This window comes from Typopeltis vanoorti, chromosome 3, assembly GCF_054136105.1.
Source record: "Typopeltis vanoorti isolate ZY-2024b chromosome 3, IOZ_Tvanoo_1.0, whole genome shotgun sequence".
Lineage (NCBI taxonomy): Eukaryota > Metazoa > Arthropoda > Arachnida > Uropygi > Thelyphonidae > Typopeltis > Typopeltis vanoorti.
Window position 1 is genome coordinate 121,599,393 of NC_143551.1, and position 25,019 is coordinate 121,624,411.

At 36.1% G+C, this 25,019-nt stretch overlaps 1 protein-coding gene across 1 annotated transcript in view; it reads left to right on the forward strand.

Moving 5' to 3' along the window:
* Nucleotides 1-5,564: 5,564 nt before the first annotated feature.
* Nucleotides 5,565-25,019, forward strand: part of LOC150108526 (uncharacterized) — a 79,993-nt gene continuing 60,538 nt past the window's right edge. The window contains exon 1 of the mRNA XM_090390480.1: nucleotides 5,565-5,695. The gene's annotated coding sequence lies outside the window, so the exon portion shown is untranslated. The remainder of the gene's footprint in view (nucleotides 5,696-25,019) is intronic.

Consider the following 25,019-nt stretch of genomic DNA (forward strand, 5'->3'; position numbering starts at 1 on the left):
AAGTTTGAACAATGCTGGATGCTGTCACGTTCTGTTGTTCACATTTACATTGTCCGAGATCTGACTTGGGTATATTTTTTATCAATACTGACCAAACTTGGTATAGGATTAGGCCCTGGTTTTTGTTGCATTGTGTTAGAATTCTAAGCATGTTTGCAGCTTCTTGAAATTTTCTGATGTAACAATTTTTTTCAATGTAAGACATGTTTGTTTTTTTCCAGAGTACATTATGGCTGATGGAAGTTATATGGTGTGCTAGGCCTGATTTGTGCTCTCTTCTTTTTTGCACGTCTTTTTGGTGTTCGTTCATGTGAATTTCCCCTGATTTTCCAGTCTGGCCTATGTAGCAGATGCCACAGGAATTTTATAAACACCTGGTTTTTTTAAAGGATGATGTGGAGGTTTGGGGGGATGTAGAAATCTTGAAATTTTTTCCAGAGGTAGAAAAGCAACTTTGATGTTATGTTTATTTAGTAATTTGGCCATTTTGTCTGAACATTCTTGATGTATGGAAGCATGATTGCTTTTGTGAGATGCTTGTAGGAGGTGTGTTGAGGATTCTTTTTATTGTCTTAGGTTCATAACCATTTTTTTTTTAATGATCTGTGTTAAATATTGAAATTCTTCATTTCTCTGTTTTTCTGTGCTGGAAATATTATAAGCTCTCTCCCTCAAGGTTTTAATTAAACTTATTTTTTGCAAGGGATGGTGGTGTGAGGCCACATTAAGAAATCGTCCTGTGTTGGTGGGTTTTCTATAGATGGAGAAGGGTAATTTATTATCTTTTTCATTGACTTCTATTAGAATATCAAGAAAGAGAAGTTTTTTATGTTCTTCTTGTTCCAGAGTAAATTTTATGTTGTTGTGTATATTATTCAGGTAATCTTTGAAAGCAGTTAGTTCTTCTGTTGTTCCTGGCCATTTGATGAAAATATCGTCTACATAGCATAGCCAAATTTTTGGTTTTTTATGATAATTGTTTAAAGCATTATTTTCAAAATGTTCCATATATAGGTTAACTAAAGCCAGGGAGGGGGGGGGGGGAGCCCATAGCCAGTCCTTCTTTTTGTTCCCAAAATTTGTTTTGATACATGAAAAAAGTATTTTTTATGCAATGTTTGTAAAATTCTACGATGTCCAGAGGGAAAAGGTCTTCAAGGAGATTCACTGTTTCATTTCTGGGAACATTTGTAAACAGCTTTGATTACATCCAAACTTGCTAAGATGTCTGAAGGTCCTATACATATATACAGGGTGTTCGGGATAAATTTGACATATTTATAATTAATTATATTTTTCCGTAAGTTACATGTATTAACACACACTTCTCTTCATTTAAAAGTTTGGACCCTTCTTCATTCATATACAAGATGTCAGAAAGGATGGATAGCTGGAACCCACCTGAATCATGGAAGAGAATAACTTGTATCATGATGATTCGTGCCCGCCATCAAAATAAGGATATTACGACTGTTGCCCAATGCTCCCTGAATACAGTAAAAACAATCAGGCATGAACTAGAGACTTGCAATGGTGACTACGAGGATGTAGCAAGAAGAAAGATCCCTAGCAGACGATCTGATTGCGTTCGTACAGCAGAATTCCTCGCAAATCTGCAGGAACAGGTGTTGAAGAACCCTGGCATTGGAATTCGGGCTTTGTTCGTGGAGTTGCTAACTGTAGTCAAGCCCTGGATAACAAGGGTAGCCAATGGTAGGCCGTATGTATGGCAGCAGGATTCGGCCCCTTGCCACACCTCTGGGAAAAGTCAAAAATGGTTGTCTGAAAATTTCTACGACTTCACCAGTCCAAATGTTTGGCCTCCAAACTCCCCAGACCTTAACCCCATGGATTATTTTGTATGGGGCGCAGTTGAAAAAGACACCAATCGCACTTCCAGTAATACAAAAGCCCAGTTAATGGATAAAATTAAAACAGTTTTTGCGGCCCTTCCCAGGGAGACTGTAGCATCAGCTTGTTCGAGGTTCCGAAGCAGAATTGAAGCTGTGATCGATGCTAATGGTGGTTATTTTGAGTAAATCTTGTTGATAGTATTGTAATTAACTCTGCCTGTAATGTTTTTTTGTCAATTCATTAAATTTAATAGATACAAAGAAGATTTTCTTTTTCCTTACTAAACTGTCAAATTTATCCCGAACACCCTGTATATATATATCTTTTACCTTCTCAATAAAATGTGCACTGTTCTTAATGAAAGATGTTGTTTTTCCTATATGTGGTAAAATCATGTTGGTGAGGTGTTTTGCCAAATTCGAGGTTGGAAAGTCTCTTCCATCCACTATCGGTCTTAAAGGAATACCTTTCTTGCGTATTTTTGGTACACCATATATTCTTGGAACTAATGGGTGTTTTGATTGTAGAGTTATTTTTTAGTTCTTCAGTCAAATTGGGTATCTTTTTAACTAGATCATTGGTTTTATTGTGAGCTCACCAGATGGGATCTCTGTCTAAAGGTGTATAGGTATTAGAATCTTCAAGAAGAGTTTAGATTTTTTTGTTATAATCCTCAGATTTCAAAACTACCATTGCATTCCCTTTATCCGCCTTAATTATAACGATATTTTTGTCTGATTTTAGTTCTTTGAGGGCTGTGTATTCTGTGTAAGGTAGGTTCCTGGGTGGTAAATTGCTTTGTAATAGCAATGCTGAGCTTTGTATACGGATGAGATCTGATGTATCACCTGGTATATTTCATATTCCTTTTTCTATTTGAGCTATGATGTCAATTTTTGGTAAGTAGCATGGCGTTAAAGCGAAGTTATAACCTTTCAGAAGTAGATTTTTTTCTGTTCTTGATAGGACTCTTGAAGAAAGGTTAATTACTACTTTGGAGTAATCTAGATGTTGTCACAAAAGCAAGATTGTGAAAACGCAATCACGCTTCCATACATCAAGAATGTTACAGAACAAAATGGGCAAATTACTAAACAAATATAACATCAAAGTTGCTTTTCTATCTCTGGAAAAAATTTCAAGATTTCTATATTCCCCAAAACCTCCACATCATTCTTTAAAAAAACCAGGTGTTTATAAAATTCATTGTTCCTGTGGCATCAGTTACGTAGGCCAGACGGGAAAATCAGGGGAAATTCGCATGAACGAAAACACCAAAAAGACATGCAAAAAAGAAGAGAACACAAATCAGGCATAGCATACCATACAACTTCCACCAGTCATAATATACTCTGGCAAAAAACAAACATGTCTTACATTGAAAAAAATTGTTACATAAGAAAATTTAAAGAAGCTGCAAACATGCTTGGAATTCCAACGCAATGCAACAAAAACCAGGGCCTAATTCTACACCAAGTTTGGTCAGCATTGATAAAAAATATACCCAAATCAGATCTCGGACAACAATGTAAACGTGAACAACAGAACGTGACAGTATCCAGCATTGTTCAAACTTAGCATTGCACTGAATCTGCATTCGGATATTTAATTTAATGAACAGTTAGATGGTCACTACTTCATAGAATGAACTATTTTGAGTAATTTCTCATTTCTTGTGTTTAAACTTTTAGTTACCTTTGACCCCTGAAGATGTAAGTCAAACGACTTGCGAAACTTGTCGGGATTTTTTATTTTTATTTTTTATTGTTATTTACCTTAATAAACATGTGGTCCAATTACCGGAATCTTTCTTATGAATCTTTTTCTCCTGTTTTCATGTCACCTTTATCATCTCTAATTCCTTTTACAGCACTCTTTCCTCCATTTCTGAGCTTCTTCAACAACCTCCAGAATATTTTGCTACCTTCTTGATATTTATTTTCTATGTTCTTACTTCCCATGACTTTTGACTTTTGTTTAGCTAGTTTTACGCAGTGTTTAGCTTTCTTACATTTGTCTCTTATTCTCTAAGAGCACAAGCTGACTTATTTGCCAGGAACTTTTGATATGCTTTCTTCTTTTCTTTCACTGCCTCATGATGGTAGCTAGGAATCTTGATATTTAATTATTATAGCAATTTCAAGAACATACATAGAGATTTTACTTATCAAAATTTTAACAAATTTTATTCAGTATATTGTCAAAATTTCTTGTGAACTTATCAGAAATTCATTGTTATAAACTGGAATACTAGTCAGACTAACCAATTCCTCAACCACTTATCACATGGAATGCATGCGCGCACACAAAGATGTTTCCAACTCATTAGCCATAAGATATTGCTGTGTCCAGAAAGAAATCTGTTTTATAGTTTAATTTTAAGGGAACTAAGTTGAAGTTAAATCAGTATACGATCAGCCATTTAATTTAACAAAACAACAATGTTTTTCATTATGTTAAATCTGTTAAAAAATTCAGCGTAGTATATGAGAAGCATAAGTAAATTGAACTAATATGAATTGTTAATTAAACATAGACATGAAAATGGCATTTTCTCTAGTAGATACTCTACAGAAATGAGCAAGTGCATAAAAATATTACAAGTCAAGGGTGTAGAAGAAGAAAGATTCAAGCTTCCCTTTAACATTATCAGATAAAAAAAAAAAAATGTTAGTCCAAAATGTGAATTGTAATTCACATTGGTTATAATTCAGGCCTGTGATGGGAGTTAAGATTATTCAGAGGAGATTAAGTGGGGGAAGAAGGTGCTAATTTTATGAATTTTATTATAATCCTAGGAATTATAAGAATAATTTGGTGTGAATAATAATAGTTTATTGACTAATCTGAATAACAAGATATTTCAATCTGAAACTTGAAGATCAGATTGAAATATAGAGTTGTCATAGTACAGTAGATATGAAATTGATACCTACATACACGCACACACTACACATTGTTCACAACTTATAAGGATAAGTAAGACTTTTGCAAATTTTTGGTAGGGAAAGACGGCCATTATGGTTCATGTTGGAGCAGTGTGGAAGTGCTTCAGTGCTCTCTTTGAGCAAGCACTGAAATGTGAAATACTATCTGCATAAAAGGTAAATCCTAAACAAGAAGACTGTGATTGGTGTTGACTTCATGACCAAAACTTATGGAATTGTTTAATAGAGGTTGCAGGAGTGATGTTTCTATAGTTTCTTCTTGACAGAGAAGGAACTGTTTATTTAAAACGTGAGAGAAGACAATCACCAGAAATCTGGGAGAGAAAGAGGAGACTTTGTGGAAGGTAACATGGAGAAGAGTTCATTGACAGGAAAGAAAGTGGGCATTAAACTATACTTTTTCAGATTCTTGAAATTTGAGACATAGTCTCTTTCTGCTGTTCTTTGAATAAACACATTATTGTCCTTAACTTGCAGTTTGATTCCCTCCTATCAAAACAAAACTTTGCACAAATGAGTAATCAGCATTTCTGTGGGAGTAAGACCCTCATCCCCATTTCTGGGGATGAGGGTCTTACTCCCATATTTACTTGAAGAAAAAGCTCTTCAAGCCAAAGACTTTGTTGCTATGAATATTCTTTTTTTAGTTTTCCTGCATAATTTCTCTTTTTTTTCAAGCAATTATGCCAAGAAACTACAGCGCGAAGTTGCTTCTGTACTATTCAAAGACAAACTTCCTCTGCTGGCCATTTCTCCTGTTGAGTTTAATATAACTCCATAACTCCACAAACTGCTGAATCAAGAAACTAAATTCAATACTGAGTGTGATGCTGGGATTGAAGATACTGCCAAGAAATTGAAAACTCATTTTGGTCGAACTCCTCATTTATAAAGTAGGTATTCCTCTTAGACTAGTTGTAGACAATATTGATTCTCCCACTTATTGCATAACAAAGTTTCTTTAAAGCTGGCTATTCCTGCTCATTTATAAAAAAATTGTAATTGCAACTCACATATATTATGGTCATCTTCAACATTCCATTCCTTATTTTTTAATGTTTCAGTTTCTGAAACAAACTCCTCAGTTGTTGTCACAAACTCTCCCTAATGATATAATGAAGTTGTTTAATTTCATCATACATTCAGGCTAATTTAGCTATAAACAAAGTGTACAAGCAGATCGAGAGTACCATAGGGAGTCGCTTTCTAAATTTCTACCAAGAACATCTCAAAGACTCTTTGTCTGCCTCCATATAGTCACAATCTTCTTTCTGGGTGTGCTGTGTGGGTGATGTTTTTACCATATGACCACAACAAAGCTTATCTTTCATTCCTAACCAAGGTTGGCGGCCTACACTTTCAAATCATGTTCACTATGAAAAAGTGTGAAAAATTAGTTTTCCCAGACATCATTCTCTCCTCGCATGCTGACAACATTCAGTATATATTGTAACTATACCTTCAATTTATATTTCAATAATATTTCACTGATACCATAAAATTGGTATTATTGAAATACTTCTCAATGGAACAGAGCATGGCTTCAACACAAAGAAGATTTAGCACATAATAGAAACAAGTCTGTTCATAAGAACTCTGACTCTGTGGATAGAATTCCTATCCTTTACATTATTGCAATCTCTGAACCAATTGTAAGGATCCTGAAAAAGAATAACTTAGTACCTACTTTCTTTCTTTGTCAATTAACTCTCCTCCATGTTACATTCCACCAAGGATAAGGAATCCTCTCTTTCCATCCCTAGGTGTTTACGTAGTCCTTGTGATCATATTTTGGACCAACAAAGCATTTTGTTGAGAAGAGACTTTTGGAACATCCGTCCTGCATCCTCTCTCTCTCTCTCTCTATATATATATATATATATATATATGTGTGTGTGTGTGTGTGTGTGTGAACAAAAAAATTTAAAAAATATATGTGAAATATGGGAATTGTGGGTATGTGAAAAATGGCAATCCGTTCAATGTTATAAATGTATAATCATGTACTTTGGTGTAGTAAGATATACAGTGTCATATTATATTTATGATACTAGAAGAAACTGATCTGGCTAGGGATCATGAATTTTAGTAGATAGGAAGTTGAAGTTCAAGGGTCATGTAGCAGAGATTACTCAGAGGATAATTGGATTGCTGAAAGGAACTTTGATATGCAAAGATAAGGATATCGTTTTACCTCTTTACAAGGCATCACTTTGACTATTTCAGGCAGGTCTGTTCTCCTGGTCTTTGTGGGGATTCTGATACATTGGAGAGAGAGAGAGAGAGAGAGGATGAAATATAGAGTGGTATGAATGATATTGAGCCTCTTTAGCTATCTCGGTATAGACAAAGCCCTTTGGTTGGACAGACCTAGGTTTAATTCCTGTCAGTGACGTAAGGAACTTTTATCTGGTCTCTTTCGATGAAAGGTGAGTTAGCCGGTCTCGTCTATTTAGGTAGAGGATTTTTTCGCCCTGAAACTCTGGTTTTTCATGTGAACATACACACAGATTACAGTCATGAATATCGACCTTAGAGGATGCAGTAGAGGAGTGACAAACCAGCTGCATTATTTTGTCATGTCTCTCATTGGTGTGGGGGAGGGGGGGGGGGGTGCTTAGCCCATCCTAAGGGACAGATGGGAAGGATAGGATAGAAAAATGATATCAGTATTCTGAAATGCAGATTATGAAGGTGGATCAAAGATTTGTGGACTACAGATAGTAGCAAACAGTATAAAGGGGGGGGAGTGTGATATGATTTAGACTTGCATACTTCTGAAAGGGTCATAAAGGATATCAGTAGATGGAATTTTTCATTTCATGGAGTGTGGAGAAAGGAAGAGGGGGCATCACTGAATGTTAAGAATCAACTTCCAAGAAGGGGTGAGGGAAATTTTTGATTTATAAAGTGGCCTTTAATTGGAATGGATCTCCACTGGAGATGGTGAGTGCAGCTAATGTGAATGAATTCAAAAACAGGTAATACAGTTGATGTGGGCAATGTATAGCCTCTCTCAATGAGCCCCTGATTCCATGAAAGTCTTTGATGATAATAATAATAACCTTTATTAGTCATCGTTGTATACAGAAATGGAGTATATGCGAGTAATGCTAATAAAAAAAAAAGAACACTAAGCATTACAGTAACAATATTATTAATTACAAATGCACATTAAGAAATTTCCAGTATTAACAGAGGTAGCAGGACAGCATATTGATGCACAATAATATGTGCATTTTAACTTTTATATTGGAAATTATACTTATTATTTACATATTCACATATATTAAAATTGTTAATTTTTAAACTATGATAAAAGATGTTATCATACTATTTACATATATACAGTTAACAGATACTAATTAGTAAGGACATACAGTAGAGATACATTCAATGTTTGGATAAATATATAGCCTACTACTACTAGTATTAATATAAATTTATTAATAATGACAATAATGTTTACTAATTTTTATTTCTTTTCCTTTTTTTTTTTTTATTTATTGCGCTTTGCAATATTTACAATAGCCTTTAGTAACTCCAAGTTGTTCTTTTACAGAGTTCCAGAAGTGTTGCATGTAGGGTCCATTGTTTGCAATAATTAGTTTTATTTTTAATTTACTCTTTCTATGAGTCGTATCTGTGAATTATTTATTTTATTTTATTTTATTAATATTAAGGAAGTTAATCAAATATGTCTTAAGAGATAACAGTCAAATATTATCAATAATAGTGATTTTGTATGATGAGAGCTTTTGTTATCATCTATATAAGCAGTTCTCATATCTTTGTTTTATTTTTTACGGATTTCATACCGTTAATATTTTGTTAATGTTCAACTAACATAGTTACAGTTCAAATTACCATGAAAATTAGGACCTACTATTAGAAGTAGACCATGAGAACATGTGACAACATGATGGGCATATACAAATGCAACATGGGTGATGGGTGAAGCGAACCGCTTTTCATATTTCCCTTTATCTGTTTAAGAAATCATGGTAGTATAGTTTGTGAACTCTAAGCTCACCTTGTGAGGGCTGTGGGATTAAATATACTCGGATAGTAGAATTTCTTTAGGTCTTTTGTGCTTGTAGTGATCAAATTCATTCTAGTCAGCAGCTTATTTGATCAGTTAATGTGAGTGCAGTGCTGCATTTGAAAAGATCTACTGCTAGAGAAAAGAAAAGAAGAGATATATAGAATACTGGTATTACGGTGAATCTGATTATTTCTGATGAACCATGGTACATCTAGTATCATCCGTAAGCATTTCTTTTGTATTTGTTGTATCAGTATGTTAGCGTTGGAAGTATGGCTCCAATCTGGTGAAGCATAAGTGATTATGGGATGTATCACCATCTGATAAAGTAACAGTTTATTTTTGTATTTAGTTTACTATGACGGTTAATCATGGACTAAAGTTGACACAGATGAGTCACTTTCACACAGATGAGTTTGATGTGACTGTTGAATCGTAGTCCTTGATCTAATTGTATCCCAAGATATTTTGTTTCTTTTTCCCATGAGATTTTAGCATGAAAGAGCTGGATATCTCCTTTTAGGGATACTAGCCTCCTGGTGAAGAGTATGGCTATGTTTTTTTGAGGATTTACTTGAAGTCTCCAATCAGAGAACCATTTTTCCAGCATGGAGATACTGTCTTGTAGGTTACCAGGTAAAGATGCAGAGATCTTGTTAATATTGCAGTATCGTCTGTGTATAGAGTTTTGATGGTCATCACAGGATTTTGTGGGATATCCGCCATGTAGACCGAGAAAAAAATTGGAGGCAACAAGGAGCCTTGTAGAACTCCAGCTAAAATATTACGTTTGGTAGAGATTATTTCACTGATCTACACCTACATTGTTCTGTCACCCAAGTATGATTTAATTACACGTATTAAATTTATCGGTACATTTGTTCTGATAAGTTTGTAAAGAAAACTTTGATGTCAAAAGCCTTTGCAATGTCTAGGAATACATCACCAGTGTGCTGTTTCCAGTTATATCCTGTAGTAACATATTCAACAAATCGATGGATTTCATGAACTGTACTATGGCCTTGTCGGAAACCGATTTGTTCATTTGGAATGATGTTTAATTTATCTGGTGATTCTTACAATCTGGATAGGATGATTTTTTCAGCAATTTTTCCTAGATTGGACAGTAAGCTGATGGAGCAGTAGTTTTGAGGAAACAGCAGGTCTTTACCAGGTTTGTGTATTGGGATAATGTCGGAAATTTTCCATGTTGTAGGAAAATACTGCAATCATAATATTTCATTTATGATGTTGAGAAGATGCTATAGCTTTGTGTGGGAGAAGTTTTGTGACAACTAAAAATCGTGCCTAAGTAGCTGAAATGTTTTACTTGTTCCACAGGTTCTCCATTCATAACACATTTGACATTTTCAACAATTCTACCTATTTTCATTGTCTTTGTGTTTTTATTGCTGACCTTCATACCATATCTATTACAATAGTTATTCAATTTAGTCAGAGAATCTTGCAGACTTGTGGCGGACTTATTTAGAAGTATAATATCGTCAGCATAAAGCAAAGAGCTGACATTAACATCTCCAATTTTGATATCATGTTCAATACTACTTTCCTTCATAATGTGATCCATGTAAATAATGAATAACAGAGGGGATGATGTACATCCTTGTCTGACACTAGATTTAACATTAAACCATCTTCCTGTACTTCCATCAATTCTAACTGCTGACTTACAACTGAAATAAAGACTAAGTATTGCTTGATATAATGCCCCATTGACACCATATAACTGCAGCATATTGAATAGCTTCTCTCTTGGCACCTTGTCATATGCCTTTTCCAAATCGACAAAACTTAAATACAGATCTTTGTTATATTCCCATGCTTTCTCGACTATTTGTCGTAAAGTGAAGATCTGATCCTGACAGCCTCTATTTGGCCTGAATCCAGCTTGTTCCTCACCAAGCTTTTCTTCCACAATTCTTCTCAACCGTTTTTCAAGTATACTTGCATATATCTTACCAGGAACACGCAATAGGGATATACCTCTGTAATTCTCACATTCAGTTTTATTTCCCTTTTTATATATGGGAACTATGAGAGCTCTACTCCAATCATTGGGAATTCGTCCCTCTGTCCAGGCATTCTGAACTATGCAGTGCAGCCACTGTAAGACTTTTATACCACCATACTTCAGCATTACTGGTCGAATATCATCTACTCCTGCTGCCTTTCCACATTTCAAGCCTTTGATGGCTTTTTCTACTTCAAGTATGGGTATACATTCCTGACTGCATGCCTGGTCAGTGTTTTTTTATCACTGTGCTGTCATCACTGCTTGTTTCATTTAGCAAATTTTCAAAGTAATTAATCCATACTTCAGTGGTGCACCCAGGGGAGGGGGGCAAGGGGTCCAGGCACCCCCCAAAGAAAAGGAAAAAACACTAGAAAAATTTCCAAAAATCTTTTCCTAATTCAAATTCATTTTTTTTTATTTATGTTGTGTGCTACTTATGAATTAGCGATCACTGTAGATGCTCAGTTATAGGTCATATGCTATGTGTAGTGTGTATTCGCAAAACGTCTACTCAACTCACCCCCTGCCCCAAAGGTTAAATCCTGAGCGCTCGGCCCCCTCCAAGATTAAATCCTGAGTGTGCCACTGCCATACTTCAACGATATCTTTTTCTCCCGTTTTCATGTCACCTTTATCATCTCTAACTCCTTTTACAGCACTCTTTCCTCCATTTCTGAGCTTCTTCAACAACCACCAGAATATTTTTCCACCTTCTTGATATTTATTTTCTATGTTCTTGCCAAAGTCCTCCCATGACTTGTTTAGCTAGTTTTACGCAGTGTTTAGCTTTCTTACATTTGTCTCTGTATTCTCTAAGAGCACAAGCTGACTTATTTGCCAGGAACTTTTGATATGCTTTCCTTCTTTTCCTTCACTGCCTATTTAACTTCCTGTGTCCACCATGGAGTTCTAATTTTTCTATACTTGCAGACAACTTCACCACATCCCTCTCTGGCTGAATCAATCAGGGTTTTCTTCAAGGCTTGCCACTGAATCTCCAAGGTTTGGTTCCTGTTCTCAAACTCTTTCATTTTTCCTTCAATAATCTTTGTGTATTTCCATCTACAGTTCACATCTCAGAGCTACTCAACTTTTATTTGCTCTAAAACTTTCTTACATATCGTTCTTTTCAGTATGAAATTCAATTTTATCCTGCTCAAGACTAAATAATGATCACTTCCAATTTCAAATCCTCTGTACACTCTGGTGTCCTGCACCATGGAGAAAACATCACTATCAACAATAACATAGTTAATGATACTTTCTTATTCCTTGCCTGTTATCTCCATGTGAATTTGTGCACATTTTTATGTTGGAACATGGTGTTAGTAATAACCAGTCCATGTCCTGAGCAGAAACCCAATAGGTATTTGCCATTATTATTAGCTTTGCTCTTTTCTCCAAATTTTCCCAAAACATTTTTGTATGTCTGACAATCACTTCCTACTCTGCTATTTAGATCCCCAACAAGGACCAACTTTTCCTTTTTCATTTGTGTCAGTAGCTTTCTCTAGAGCCTCAAAAATTTTCCTCCACTTCTACCTTAGTGGGACCATAGGCACAAATAAGTCTTTGTCCAGTTCCCTATTCTGATATTAGCTCAAATCACTCTACTTTACACTGCCTGCCATTCAAGATGAGCCACGTATTTTGTGTTGAATATTATGGCTACTCCTTTTCCTTGATTGTCATTGCCTGAATATAACATTTTGTATTTATTGCTCAGAAAGATCTCACCAGTTTTTGTCTTTTTTGTTTCAGTCACCCCTATTATGTCAATCTGGTACTTATCTAATTCCTCAGCTAGCTCCATTTCTTTGCCATTCAGGCTTCTTATGTTAGTTCCGATCTTTAACTCTGGTGATGTTGAGTTGGGGTGTGTTTTCAGATTTGTTCCAGTAGCTGACTTTTCGTTGTTCGCCCTGGTTCCCTGTCGAAAATAACGGGGGCCTTGTTTAATTGGGCGACGCCCCAGCCAGCATGAAATTTTGTCATGTTGTACCATCATTTTGTATTTTGGTTTAACCAATAGGAATACAATTTGGTTGGCTAAATCCCAAATTGGCATCCCGTCGTCGTTTGTTCAGTATCCTGGTAGATACCCAACAGGGTGCACCACAAGAAGGTGAGGATTGGACATTAGGTCAGAAGCCCTGGTCGATTCTCTGCATTCCTTTAAAAGCTATGTTGGAGGTCTCCTCTCAGTTATACAGCTTTGACCCTTAGGCACCCCTATTATTATTGTTATTTGACACCTCCAGGGAGTCCAAAGGCTCATCGAGGGAGAGCAACTGCTCTACAACTCTGTCTGCACTACTCAATCCACCAACTGACCGAAACTACATCAACGCCATCTACCGCCGACCACCACCACTATTTGTTTGTTTTTTTTCCACGGACAATCGCATTGTATGTTTCATAATCATAATTATGTTTAAGGTAGTTTTTAATATAGATGGCGGTACCACCTGTGGAAATGAGTCTATCATTTCTATACATAGTGTATCCTCGTAATTGCGGATTGTTTGCTGGCCGAAAATGCGTCTTGCTGATTAGAATTGCATTTAGGTTGTATCTGAGTGTGAATTCTTTCAGTTCAAGGATTTTGTTGATGAGGCCGTTAGCATTCCAAGCAGCGATCAGGAGAGTGTTTTGATAGAATTTTGGTTCTATTAATTACTAAGTGCAGTTAGAATGGAGTGGATCTCCTACAGAAATATTTTTGTAAAAATCGGTGATAGGGTGGATTTGCTGTACATAGTGTATAGCATTGAAGTGGTTATAACCACAGCTAGATGGGGATTTATTTGTTCATGGCGTGTCGATTTATTGAATGTACTGCATTGGCATAAGTTTTGTACCTGATTTGTAGAGTTTATTTGAAATGGAGGATTATCAGGATGATTGACAAGGGTGGACAAATGGGAGGAAGACTGCATATCTTCCCGTCCATCTATTTTTTTTGGACAAACTACATCACTTGTAGTTGGCAGGATGAGGCCCACTGCAATTGGTGCATTTGGTAGGTGTGGTTATAGGCTTGGCACAGGAGTGAGTTGGTGATTTTCGCCATATTTCATACTTTTGCATACACAGCATTTGACCGGCCGAAGATTGACCTAAATTCACTTCTAGTCACAGACGAGGAATTTTCTTTCTTTGACTGGTTCCCAAGTTAGTCGATCTATGCAGAGGCAAGCGTTTTTTTTTTTGTTGTTGTTGTTGTTGTTGTTGTTTGCTTGTTTTTTCTTTTTCGGGAAACGGCTTTTCATCCTAAACGCATCAAAATAATAATAAAAAAAAGAATGAATATTACAATATCAATAGTTAAAAAGGGAACAAAAACTATCGAGGAATAAAGTTAATGTAACACCTTAAAATATGTACATGACTTATCAAAGAAGAATCAGAATGGAGAATAAATTATAATGATGAACAACAAGGATTCCAAGAGAAAATCATGCATGTACTGGTGCCATATTTGTTATAAAGGAAATAACAGAAAAAGCAGTAGAATTTAACAAACCACTATTTTGTTTCATTCACTTAGAGAATGTTTTAACAGAATCAGATTACAGAGATGTTCTGAAAGTACTAGCATTAAGAAGATATCACTGCAAATCATCGAAATGATCCAGGCACAAAACATGAAGTATAATAAGATACCAGAACATAAATATACAAAATAATTCCTATAAGGAAAGAGATCAGACAAGGTGATTCTTTAAGTCCATGTTTAATTAACATAATGGACGAAATAATAACATAATTTAAGAAACAGAAATGAATTGGGATAAAAAATTTAAAAAATAAAATTTTAATTTGATTATGTATATGCAGATGATATAGCATTACTTTCAGAAAATGAAGATGATCTTCAAAAGCAATTATTTAAACTCCAACAGATATGTAGCAGTTTTAACATGCAAATATTAACATAGAAATTATAAACAGTGGGAACTGCAAAAGAACCATCAAATGTAATTTGCAACTGAATGTAAATATACTGGAGCAAGTAATGTAATTTAAATACCTGTTTTACTGTCTGAAAATAGTGTAGTTTCTATGGTCGATTTTCTTGAGTTTACGGGACAAAAAACCCCTTGCCCCTGGCAGAGATCCATTAATTCGGGAACCGGTTGAAAAAAGCTTGGTAAAAGTTCCTCTAGTTGTTGCCAAGAGTTGATGTTACGACACTTTTTCCTGGGGCGATTTAGCGCCGTGGACAGAACACGCCACTTCCACTAAGCTACACGATGAAGTAAACTAATAATCACTGAAGACTAATAAAATATCAGAATGTCTAAATTCCACTATACAGAAAATTAAAGATCTAACAAAAGAAACAAATGTAAGAATTTATAAATTGGTAGTCCAACCAATGTTGACATGAAGGTGAAACAAGAACAGAAACATCAAAATACCATGATGAATGCATAAAATATTTATTTAGATTTAGAAAAATTATTATTATACAAGTATTTCCATGTAGTCAAAGGACCTATCATGGGAGATCCATTATTCACACACTAGCCATCATTTACACAATAAATATCATACCTCTCCTTAAACTCATTCCCTGATGTAACACCCATAACCATCTGGCAACCCATTCACTACCATCCAAACAAAATATCTAGTTCTAACATCGTACTAACCACACAATTTCCACTGGTAACCCCTTGTTCTCTTTGCTATGTACTGAAAGTCTTAGTGTTGATTCTATGAAACTTCTTTAATAACTTAAATTCTTCTATCATGTCTCTTTTTTTTTTTTGCCTATCAGCTAATGTCCGAAGTTACAGACTTTCAATCTATTCTCATAGGGATTATTCCACAGACGCCATAATCGTTGTCATTCTCCTCTAGATCCCTGCTTGTGTGTTCTTCATCAGCCACGTAATCTGGTGTGCTGTTTTGGTCGCCTTCACAATATGCCCTCTAAACTTCAACTCCCTGTCCACAATTATAATGAAGTCCCCGATTTCATCAGTTTCCTGCAGTTCAGTTCCATCAGTATAGTACACAGCATCTGATCTCTTCGCAAAGTGGTAACCTTACACCTGGCTAGATTAAACTGGCAGCCATTTACCTTTGTCCATACAGTTAGTCTGTTTAAATATTCTTGCAAGAGCTCTGCATCCTTTCATTCTTTACCATTGCTCTTCCCAGTTTAGCATCATTAGCAAACAACTGAATAGTTCTCAGATCATTTCCCATATCATTGATATACAAATTAAAAAAGAGCACCCAAAACAACTTTTGGAATACTACTGGTCATTTGACTTCTCCTGGACTTAACTCCATAAAGTACTCTTTGAAAGCTTCCCATCAGCCACTCTCTAATCTGAATCACCAGATTCATATTCATTTCTAATTGCTGAAATTTATGCAATAGAGTTCTATATGGAATATTGTTAAATCCTATTGCAAAGCCAAGCAATATCACAGTAGCCATTTCCCTTATCCAACTCTATTGTCATTTTATTATAAAAAGTTAAGCAAATTACTTTGCTTAACTTTTTAGTTAAAGAGGCAAGCCTGACCATTCACAAAACCACATCCCTTATAGAACATATTCCTCTCCACCCAGTTCTGAATTCTGTCTTTCACCAATTTCTCCAATACCTTAATCACCAATCCTGAGATGCTGATAGGCCTATAATTTGCTACTTCTGTCTTGGAACCTCCTTTACCAATGGGACTATTTTTCCCTCTTTCTACTCCACTGGCACTTTTCCGTTACTAACAAAACTAAAATGGTTAATAAAACAAAATTTGTTAGAGTAAAAAACGAAAAGATTTGCGAATAACATCACTAGTAACGTAAAAACACATGGATAAAAAAAAGATAAGCTTGGAATGGAATCAACATGATAATCGGAATGACCTTAAAAAGAATAGCCAAACTAGCCAGAAACTGGATACCAAATATGAAAAGACCAATTGGTAGGTATACAAAAAAAAAGAAATAAACGATGGGCAGACTGCCTGCAACAAGCTGAAGCCTAAAGCAAGAAGAATTTTGTTATTATTATTACCAGAACCCTTCACGGACTCAGGAACTCATTGAGGAAGGTCACCTATCAAATGTCATACTTTCTCTTAAAGTGATTCGCTGTACCTTCAATCACATCCTTTAGTAATCCAATTCAACCACGTACCCTTCTACTGAAAAAAAAAAAAAAAAATTAGCTCTCATTTTCTGACTGTGTGTATTCTTAACTTCAAAGGTTATTCTTTTGTCTTCTCCCAACCTCCATAATATGTAAAATTATATCTCCTTTTATGACCCTCTCAAATGTTTTCAGATCTCTATCATATCACTCCTCCTGTTTATCAGTATCTGCAGTCCTCATATTCTCAATCTGTTCTCATAATCTATAATCCATAATTTTTATATTCTTTACACTTCCACAGCAATGCCATCCCTTCTAAGATCAAGAGACAATATCTGTATCTGTATACACAATAATCCACGCGAGATCGTATCAAGGTTTTGTTAAAAGGCAAAACAACTTCTTTATATGAAGTGTTCGTTTCAGCATTGCAATTACCCTTTGAGTTGTAATGCAGTATTTGTAGTTGTATTCCTATACGTCCCTTAAATTTCGACTTACTATCAAAATTAAGATCAGTTTCTTCTAGCATAATACCACCAATATAATACGCCATTAGATATCTAATTACCCCAAAGTTCATGATATTTATTAACATTGACTTGATCGCAATTTTCACTTGCCAACAACTCGAGGATATTCAAATCGTTCTAGAGGCTTCATATCAGTCACGTACCATGATCCAGCTGTATGTCTCCTGTCAAAATTTCTGCAATGTTATTAATGCAAAGACTGAATAGCCATAGACCAAAGACATCCATGGGGACCACCACTGGTTATTTTATATCTTGCAGGCTCACGTCTTTAAAACACTACTCTCTAATATGTCACTCGGCTATCCTCTTTTCCAAGTTAATAGTTTACAATCCAATTACATATCCTCAAACTTGCGTAGCAACCTTCCATGCTGTATTATCTTAAATATGTTAGCAATCTCAGGTAATATCATAGGTCCGTTTCCGGGTCCAGACAAAACCCATCTAGGATAAAACACCCTCACTTAAAGTGCAGAGTAGGACAGAAATCCCTTATATTTCGAAATTATTAAATCACGATTTTCATTCTTATTATTATTTGTGGCTCATGAACACTTCCCTGACGTAAAATATTACATTCATTATACCAGAAAGCTGTAGTGAGGATGGTATAATTATTGCAGCATAGCATGCATTAACGTGTGTTATAAATTTATAGCTCATTGTTCTATGGAAAATTTAACATAATAAAGGAAACATCATACCGTATCTTTAAAAAATCAAATAAAGAACAATATCGAATATTAAATATCTCATTAAGCATTAAAGTTCACGGTCTTCCTCCCATTCACTTAGTCTGGACAGGTTCTTCAAGCTCTTGATGCTCCTTTGAGACATTTTGACTCGTTTTCTTTAATGCTCACCGCAAGAAGTCTTAATCAGAGCTATTGATACAAGAACCTGATCTTTTCCATTACTTTCAATGGCCTTCCAGATGGTTAAGTGGTCATGCCCAACAAGTCCATGGAAATAAAATTTCAACAAAGTTGTTGATGCGATTCCGCTCATCAGTGGTTACATGATGGACATTCCAAAACTGGTAGAAACAAAGTGTCCCAGCAGGTGGCGTCGCGTGCTCATTTCGGTTCGGTGTGCTGCCGTGGCTTATGCAGCCCGCGCTACAAAATTCGCGTCAGTTTGATCTTATGATTGCATTTTTATCGATGTATGAAAGGCTTAAGTGCATAGCACATCAGTGCTAATCTTAATTGGTCTAATGCAATTAATTGCATTAGAACGATATTGATTGTTCTAATGCAATTTATTTTTTAATTCTTTAATTTATCAATTAATTGTAACCAAATCTGCACAGAGGGGGGACAATTTTTTAAGATACTGTAGCAAAGGTTGGTCGATTGGTAGATCCTCTGCTACTAATGGCTCACGCAAAAAGTTAAGCAAGTTTGAGCGCGGTTAATAGTTGGAAGGGAATAAATCGTTCGATGCTGTTGGCACACTCTAGCTCGGTGAGTCCTTGGGCTCCCGAGGTGTCACATAATAATAATAATATATTAGAAAACAATAATGAAGGAGAATGCAATATTTGGTTGGTATATTTGAATTACTCAAAGGTGTAAAATTTGCAAGGGGAGGACGAGGGGTTACCTCCTTCGACTACAGTACTGTTTCCCATTGTAAATGTAGGCAAAAAAGTTATACATTTATCGAAAATTATATACTAAAAACTTGTCCGTATTATATAATGTATTATAGACAAGTTTTTAATATATAATTTTCGATAAATGTATAACTTTTTGCCCATATTTACAATGGGAAACAGTACTGTAGTCGAAGGAGGTAAGTCTCGTCCTCCCCTTGCAAATTTTACACCTTTCAGTAATTCAAATATACCAACCAAATATTGCATTCTCCTTCGTTATTGTTTTCTAATATTTTATATATAAAAACTTCCTTACCACGTCATTTCACGATTCACGCACGCAAAACAGATGAAACTCAGAAAACAAAAACAGCAACACATGACAAATGGCAACGTTCAATTGGATTGCTTGCCAATAGTCAATCACTGCATCTAGGTGCTACTTTCTCAGAGCTCACTAAGCCTTTCCTTCTGAGCGGTTTAAAACTATTAGAGCGCTAAGAATTTGACCCGCTGCGCCATCTGCATATTTCTTCAAAGGGCTGAAGGATGGATGTATTTTGAACGCACAATCAAGCTATTAACGCAAATGTGATGCAATGTTTACGCATCGAAAGTGTCTGCTTCATGAAGCATTAGTCTATAGTGTTTACTTTTAGGAATCACGCGAAGTTTGATAACTATTATGGGAATCTTAAATGGGAATAAATGCAAAATATAATATCGGTGATATTGCTAGTCGGTAGATGAGCACCTCACACATGGAATATTCGCCCCAGTTGCAACAGTAGCAGCTATGTGCGCGACAAGTTCTGAACACATACTCGTAAGTGCTACTGAAATATTCTGCAGGGGCTTCCAGTCCTTCGACATCGGGTATATTCTTCATCAGATAATCCATCCTATTGGCCACTTCATCTCTTGGTAGAAAAGCCAGTCCATCCAACATTCCACAAAAATGTTTTACCTTCTCATCATTCCTATATGCCAGAGTTGGTCCTAAACTTTGCTCCTGCCTCTCTCTCTCTCTGGATCAGGATAGAAACCGCCATGAGATGAACCATGCGATCCAAGGAATGTAGAAAGAGTACTGATCAAAGCACTTTCAAAATCGACCATCATACATCAACGATCATTATTGAATCCTAGATACTCAGACTTATCCAAGATTTCCCGGAGGAGTTCCTTATAGGTTGCTCGGCACTCTGTAGACCGAAAGACTTACACACTATTACAGTAAATAGCCCAATGTTAGATCGGATGATATATAATTGATCTAATAGTATTGGGGGATGTTGCAAAAGTCCCTTCTGTAAACCATGTATTGTTTAGGGCCAAATATTCAAGTGCCTAGTTTGTTGCTAACACCATAATTCTTTATGTGGACTCAGATCCATTGTCATTCATTAGAAAATTCTAGTGTTCTGGACCCCACGTAGTTAACCATTCATCACCGATAAGTTCCTGTTCTCATAATATGTTGGATATATTTTGGCAATGGTTGTTTCTGTAGACGAAGAACATCGTATTCAAAACCTCCAGTCGGTCAATAGCACAACGGACTTCAAGTGGTTGTTGATATATTGCATCTGCAATAATATGTGCAATAATATATGCCCTGTCGGCCAATGCAGTTGCCTTTATAGTGTTCTTTACTTTGGCTGCTTCAACCTTGTGGATCTGGATCATCGTGTGTGTGCAGTCACAGAAAGTAGTTGTTTTTCCTCCGCAAATCAGTACTAGTGGAATAATCAGTACAATCTTTGCAAGAGGATGTATTCCTGGAAGGAACTTTCCCAGTTTATACCGAAGCGCTTCTTGGGCTACAAATGGTCTTCTGTACGCAGTTTAAAACCTCCTTTGTTGTTTTTGATCTGCAAAACGGCTGTAGCTAGGTAGCTCGATTTTTTCGGCCTCTCAGTGAATATAACAAATTAAGTACAGTGTAGAACTCACAACAACAGTATCTTCCCACAAACGTTAATATCATGGTGATTGAAACTAATGTCTCTGATTATTTCTAGCAACAAGTGACTTCACCTGGGATTAATTCTTATTTAATCATTGAATGACTACAACTACTACGCCTCCGTAGCGCAATTGGAAGAACAGCGGAACATTGCGCCATTCGATTGGAAAAGAATTGGGTTCGATTCTTGTCGTTACGAGAGGATTCCTTATGGGGCTTTTTCAATTGAAGGTGAGTTAGCCGATCTCATATGGCGGTAGCAGGGGGTTTTTCATCCCGCGCACAAACTAATCGGCCTTCAGAACCTACGCAATTTACACACAAAAAATACTGTTGTTGACAATGATGGGCAGATGACGTTGACGATAGTAGTGTGGTAGTAGGAGAATTAAATAGTAGTGGAGAGAGTGAGATGTATTTAGCAGTGTAGAGTGTCCTCCCACGATGAGTCCTTGGACTTCATGGAGGTGTCATGTGATAGTAATAATAATAACTACGATATAGGTCTACGTCACATGATCAGTAAATAGTAACTGGAATGCGATATTGAGACAAGTGAGACAATGATTATAATATTTTTCGGGATAATTTATTACATTGACTTCAATCTTAAAAACAAATCAACTAACGACTTTTATTCCCTTATAGAGTAGGACGTTTGCAAGGCCGTTTTACCCCTGTCTAACTTGACTGGGTGTGCAGTTCAATCTCCACTGGTATACAATCAGAGATGGCTGACCCAAAGCTATCACCAATTAAGCAGCACGCAGTGAAGAGATAGCTAACACTATTTTATTGCATTCCAGAAAAAGAGTTCCAGGCCTGGTTTCAAAAATGGAAACACCGTCTAAACCAGTGTATAAATGCACAGGGGGACTACTTCGAAGGCGACAGTAGCCACTAATGTATAGTTCCGTTTTTCATAGGTGCATTGCGGAAATTAAATTGCCACACCTCGTATTCAACGTTGTTAATTCAGAACACACGCAATTTAAGACAAAAAATCTGTTGGTAGTGTTGATGGGCAGTAGATGGTGTTGATTGCAATTTTGTGTAGTAGGAGAATTAAGTGGTAGGGAGACGGTTATTTGAGTGGAGTAGAGTGCCCTCCCGCGATGAATCCCTGGACTCCATGGAGGTGTCACATAATAATAAACTAAAAATTAAGACAGTTGTCATTTGGTTATTAAATTTGATTATAATCACTTAGATACTCTAAGATTCCTGAATTCTAATCGCCATTTTTTTCCAAAATTTTGACAATCATGCCAGAAATATTTTCTTCTTCCTCTTGGACCTTATCCCATCTATTTGGGGTCAGCCTTGTGAGTTCTCTTTTTTCATTCTTTCCTATCTTGTGCCATTTCTTCAGTTGCTCCACACTCTTCCATGAATCTTCTCATCACTAATCTCCATGTCTTTCTTGGTCTACTTCTTCCCATCCACATTCAGATTCATAGTCTTATTTACACTTTCAACTGCTGAGCCCCATTCAACATGTCCAAACCATCTTAACATATTTTCCCTCATTTTTTCCACTATTCGTACCACTCCCAAACTACCTCTGATAAATTCATTTCTAATTTTATCCTTCCTCGCCTACAACCTATATGGGAATAAAAAGGCATTAGCTGATTTTTTTTTTAAATTTTTTTTATTTTATCCTTTCTCGTTATTCTGCACATCCACCTTAACATTTTTATCTCTGCCGCATTTATCCTTTTCTTCCAACATTCTGAACCATACAACATGGCAGGTCTCACAACTGACTTATAGAACTTCCCCTTTAGACGAATCGGGACACGCTTATTACATGAAACATTACTGGCTTGTCTCCACTTTAACCATCCAGTGCTAATTTTAACAGTCACATCTTCATCAATCTCACCATCTCTCTCTCTCTCTCTCTCTCACACACACACACTGAACTTAAACACCTAACATTTTCTTTCCCCTCCAAAATATGATTTTCAATCATTACTAACGTATTCTCTTCATCATTTCTTTCTTTACTAAAACAGCACTCCTTATATTTATTGTTTTTGTCCTACACAATCTTAATCCGTTACATTCCTAGGCCTTACTCCACATTTCCAATCTCGAATCTCTCTTGTATATTCAATCAAAACATCGTCTGCAAACTTCGTATACCATGGCGCCTCTCCTCGCACCAATTCAGTAAGATTATTTTAATATCAATGAGAACAAATATGGATTAAGAGCAGAGCCATGGTGTAGTTCAACTCTCACCGGGAAATAATCAGTGTCACCACAGGAACTTCTTACAGATGTTACTGCCTCATTGAACATATCTTGAACGTTGTAGATATAGTTAAATGGGACTGATTTTCGTTGGAGATTCTCTCCAGAGAACTTCTCTTGGAGCTCTGTCGTATGCTTTCTCAAGATCTATGAATATCATGTGCAGTCAGCAAAGGTTGGTCGATTGGTAGAGCCTCTGCTTCTAATGGCTCGCAAAAAGTTAAGCAGGTTTGAGCGCGGTTAGTAGTTAGAAGGGGACCAATCGTTCGATGGTGTTGGCACATTCTCCCTTGATGAGTCTTTGGACTCCCTGGAGGTGTCACAATAATAATAATGTCTTTTTTCTTTCGCTATACTTCTCCATTAGTTGGATGCAAAAAATTGGTTCAGTTGTTTATCTTCCAGGCATAAAGCTAAACTGATTTTCTGATATTGAAGTTTCCATCCTAATTTTCTCTCTATGACTTTCTTTCACAGCTTCATCGTGTGACTCATGGACTTGATACCTGTGTAGTTTGTACAATCTTAAATATCTCCTTTATTTTTATAAATTGGTATCAAGTAGCTTTGTCTCCAAGAATCTGGCATCTTTCCGTCTTTTAATATTCTATTAAAAAGTTCAACCAGCCTAACAATTCCTGTATTTTCCATTATCTTCCAAACTTCTGCCAGGACTCCATCTGACCCTAAAGACTTAAGGTTTCATTTTCTTTAAAGCTGCCTCCACTTCATGTGCTGACACTCTGTTAATTAATCCCATATTAGGTATATCCCGTTCCACTTGTTCTCGTGGAAATTCTTCCATTCAACAATCCATTCTAATACCTTCCCCACCTACTTTTTATGTCATCCTCACATGTTTTCCTGTTTTCATCTTTGATGCATTTAACATGTGGGAAGTCTCTTACCTTTCTTTTTCTTGCTTTTGCCAGTCTATGTATATATCTTTCTCGGGTTTCTAGTCAATTATGTAATTCATCAAACTTGTTAAACTTTGCTTCGCTGATGGCCTTTTTGGATTTCTTCTTAGCCATTTTATATGCTTGTGAGTATATAAAATCTCTGTCATATTTAGTTCTCTGCCATTGTTTGAAAATATATCTTTTCTCTTTAATTGCCTCTTGAACAGCCTTACTCCATCACCATGCTTCCCTTTGATGTAGTCTTTTCCCCTTTTTTCTCCAATAACCTCTTTTGCACATACTTTAATATCCTTGACCATCTGCACCCACATTTCATTAATTTCCATATCCCAGTTCCACATTGCATATAACATATATGCACAAAATATTAACCTACTTATAATTTGCTTCTCTCTGTCTCGAGCAAGCGGGCTTTTTCTCCAGGAAAAATCGGTTTTTTTATCCCGTAAACTCAAGAAAATTGACCATAGAACCCACACTATTTCAGACATAAAAAAATATTGTGTTAGGGTTAGGGAAATGGTGAGACTTGTTTAGCCATCTCTTCACTGCAGGCTGCTTAAATTAGTGATAACCTTGGACCAGCTATCTCCACTGATTGGCTACCAGTGGAGATTGAACTGTCCATTCAGTCTCCAAAATTTAGAGTTAGATAGGGCTAAAATGGCCTAGCCTACTCACTATAAGGGAATAAAAGATGTTGGCTGATTTTTTTTTTTTTTTAATTT